The sequence below is a fragment of the Chrysochloris asiatica genome, unplaced genomic scaffold, assembly GCF_000296735.1.
Source record: "Chrysochloris asiatica unplaced genomic scaffold, ChrAsi1.0 scaffold00055, whole genome shotgun sequence".
Taxonomy (NCBI): Eukaryota; Metazoa; Chordata; class Mammalia; order Afrosoricida; family Chrysochloridae; genus Chrysochloris; species Chrysochloris asiatica.
Window position 1 is genome coordinate 17899327 of NW_006408573.1, and position 4128 is coordinate 17903454.

Below are 4128 nucleotides of genomic sequence, written 5' to 3' on the forward strand. Positions count from 1 at the left end.
TCTATCTGTCACCTAATGGTATTAGGGGTTCATTCTTAGAGAACTAGAAATTAGTCAGGCTGGGGTGAAGGCATTTCAGAGAAGCTAACGGAGGCAGGAAAACCCACAGTGAGTTGAGAGAGTCGCAGGTCAAGTTCTCTGGCGAGGCAGGAATGGAGGGTAGGAAAGGAGTGTAGGAAATGGGAAGGAGAAAAGCTGAGGCTGGTGAGAGCTGCAGGAAGCACGAAGGGTCCTGGAAGCCATTCTGAGGAACTATTTTCCAGCTCATGGAGAGGAACTGTAGGATATTTAGTAAGCAGATAAGTGACATGACTTCATTTTTCTTACGGAGTCAAGAGGATCAGCTGTTACACTAATGGTCCAGAAAATAAATGAAGGTATTTGTAAGGAAAATAGAGAGATTTCTGAGGTAGAAGTAGCAGAATTTTATGAATAAGTTATTGGGGTAAGGAAGAAGTTTAGGATAATTCTGAAGTTGGTATTTGATTAAGTGTTGACGTTTACAAGGAGCATGGCACATGTCTAGCATACGGAAAGAACAAATATGCAGTAAAATTTAACAAGTGGAAGCAAGACAAAATTCCACACCATTCTGAAAGTCATGCAGAGGCTTTGATTCAGTGCGGAAGAAAAGCTAATAGCAATATAAAGATTATAGTTGGTAGATGGTCGGGGGGAGACCCTTGAAACTAAGACTGCTAGGACTCTGAGAACAAAGAAATAGTTATCAGTTTTGCTAGATCCAAAACAATTTCATAAGTATTTATGTTCTAACAACTCGGTAGTTATTTAAAAAAAAAATAAAGTGTGCAAATTTAAAGAAAAAATAGCATTTGTATTTCATTCTTATTAAGTACAATTCTTCCCAATGGGATGTGCATGCTTAATAGGTACAGCACAGCTTCTGAAACTTTGGTGTCATCTTAGACATGACACCCTCATTTCCTACTCCACATTGACTATCATGTGGTACCTGAATATTATCCCAACTACCACTGGACATCCAGATTCACAAAGAAAGCACACCAACAAAAGGAATGTGCTGTGATTGTATTATGAACGACCTTGAGGTAGCAGTCATTCTGTGTCCAACAGATGATGACTGTTTCCTTATCAAATTTAAAGCACGGCTTAGTGAATTCATCCCAGAGCCACATGGCACCAGGATGGAGAGTTTGGGAACTGTGAGTTTAAACTACTGAGAGGAGAGGATTTCAAAGAGTGCTAGTAAAGAGTACAAGAGCTTCGAAAGAGGATTAGGATTTTTTTGTTTGTTTCAAGTCATTGGTGTTTGAGGGCAAAAGAGGCTTCAGGTAACCTTTAATGTGAAAGTTTAGTAGAATGGCAGTAAGAGAAAAGTCAGATTGCAGGAGTTCTGAAGGGAATAAATGAAGGAGAAGGGAGCAAGAGCAGAGATCTGGCGATGAAAAGAAGAAACAGTGGATGAACACTTAAAGGTATAGCAATTCACACAAAGTATATGGGTTCTTTTAAGATGAGGAGAACTGAGCAGAGTTTAAGGTTTTAAAAAAGGAGTTAATGAATAGATACTGAAAGAAAAGACTTAGCCACTGTTATAATGAGAAAGAAATACAGAGATGAAATTCAGAATATGGTTATATATCAGCTTTAGAGTAATAGAGATAAACTCATCACCTCCTAAGACTAGTGATATTCTGAGCTGCTTGTGAATTTTCTCATAGAGCAGGGTAAAAGCAAACAAGGAAATGTTACAGTATGAAGCAGGAGGTGAAGAGATAGAGTAAGCACTGTGGAACTTATACAAGTATTTATTCATTTTATCTATTGCATTCCTCCCTGTTTTTCCCTCTACCCTCATCGTTCCCTTCTGCTAACTTCCCTCTTGTATAGTGCCTGTCTTGTCAGCCATGATAACACCCATGATAACAAGCGTGAACCCTCTAGCTGTGAATAATTTTCTCTCCCCCCACCTAACCATCATAAATTGTTTCTTTTATGAAGAGAACCTTTTTCTTTTAAAATTTTTACAACATTGGTCTAATTTCACTCAGCATGAACTCCTTCCGGTTCAACCATGTTGTGAGGTGTTTCACAGATTCATCGCTATTCCTCAGCGTTTTGTAGTACACTCCATTGTGTGACTGTACTAAAGTTTGTTTAGCTATTCTGTTGATGGGTATTTAGACTGTCTCCATCTTTTTGATACGTCTCTTGTCGACAGCATATTGAAGAATCTTATTTTCTTATCCATTCTGCTCTTTGCTTCTTTCTTGTTTTTTCCCTTCATTCTGCAACTAAGCACATTCGTGAAAGCTTCTAAGCCAGCCATTTCATGCTTTTGTAGGCCCCCAACCCCCATTTTGATTGAGAATGTCTAAATTTCTCATCCCTATGTAGTACTGTGGTTTAATGAGCGAGACTGCAAAGTTGATTTGAACTGCAAGATAGGCAGTACAAGCTCACCAGCCTTTCCTTGGAAACCCTATACAGGGTCGTTATTGTCGGAACTGATTCAATGGCACTTAACAACAACAATCACCCATTATACGGGGGAAACAAGGTTGGTCCCTGATACAAAGAATACTTTCAATTGGTTGGAATTTTGAGTCACTGTATTCATAGGCAAGTCTAGTTAGTCAAATTGTAGCAATCTGCACTTGTTCTTAGTATCAAATATCTTTATTTTCCTTGGTTCAAGATCTGGTCCACTAGCCATCCAAGCTAGGTCAACTGGGCACTAGATGCAAGTTTGGGAGTTCATGCACACCTCCCTATACTTCAGACCAGCTGGCTGCTTGATTCCCAGCTCTAACCTCCAGGGGCTAGGTCAGTGCTCATGGGCTCAGGAGTTCACACATCTTCCTAAACTTCAAATCAGCCATCCCTTTCTCTTTTCTCTCTCATCTCAAGGTCAATGGGTACCAATGGAACATTGCCAAACTCAGCCCATGTCTTTATTGCTGCATTTCCCCCACTTCCACTTAAAAGTAGACCAGATGGTCACCAGTGAGCATACTATACTGTTTATGGATTCTCTTTGAGCTTTAGTTCTAGAAGGGGTTTTTCCCGGATGGACTGACTTTTCTTTTCTTGATGCCCCCAAAGCAAACAGTGTGCCTCACATTCTCATTTGGTTTCTTGACTGCTGCTTCCACGAATGCTGAAGGTTGATCCAAGCAAAATGAAGTCTTTGACAACGTCAATCTTTTCTCTGTTTATCTTGATATTATTTATTGGTCCAGTGATGAGGATTATTGTTTTCTTTACACTGAGATGCAACCCATACCGAAGGCTATGGTCTTTGATCTTCATCTGTAAGTATTTTAAGTCCTATTCACTTTTAGCAAGTAAGGTTGTATCATCTACATATTGCAAGTTGTTAATGAGTCTTCCTCCAATCCTGATGCCACATTCTTAAACATTTATATAATTATTGTAAATGTAAAAAGATATTGTTGAATATATATTACCTATAATGTTCAGAGTACAATACAAAATACCTATTGTTATGGCTTGAATTGTATTATCCAAAACTATAAGTCACCTTGGATAGGTCATGATTCTCAATGGTTTGGCAGTTATGTAATGATATTATCACCACCCATGATGTGATCTGATGTGATCAGCTCTGATCTGATGTAATTATTCTGTGTGTTGTAGATCCTCACTTCTATGATGCTACTAATGAGACTAGATGCAATCTACAGGATTAGGCTGTATCTTGAGACAATCTCTTTTGAGATATAAAAGAGATTAAAAAAGCAAGCAGAGCTCAAAGAAAGAAGATCTAAGCATACAGTGTATCCTTTGGACATAGGGTGAAGTTCCTAGATCCAGAGGAAGATTTATGTCAAGACACATAGAAGTCTCCAAGGAATACAGGGCCTATAGATGCTGAAATCATTGGTTTTGCAGAATTTTATCATGTGTTCTCCAGCATCATTTCTATTACCAAGGCCATATTTTCCAACTACTGATCCAAGATGTATTGATCATTATTGGTGATTGGAATGCAAAGGTTGGGAGCAAAGAGGAAGGATCAGTATTTGGAAAATATGGCCTTGGTGATAGAAATGATGCTGGAGAATGCATGATAGAATTCTGCAAATCCAATGATTTGTTCATTTCAAATACCTTCTTTAGACA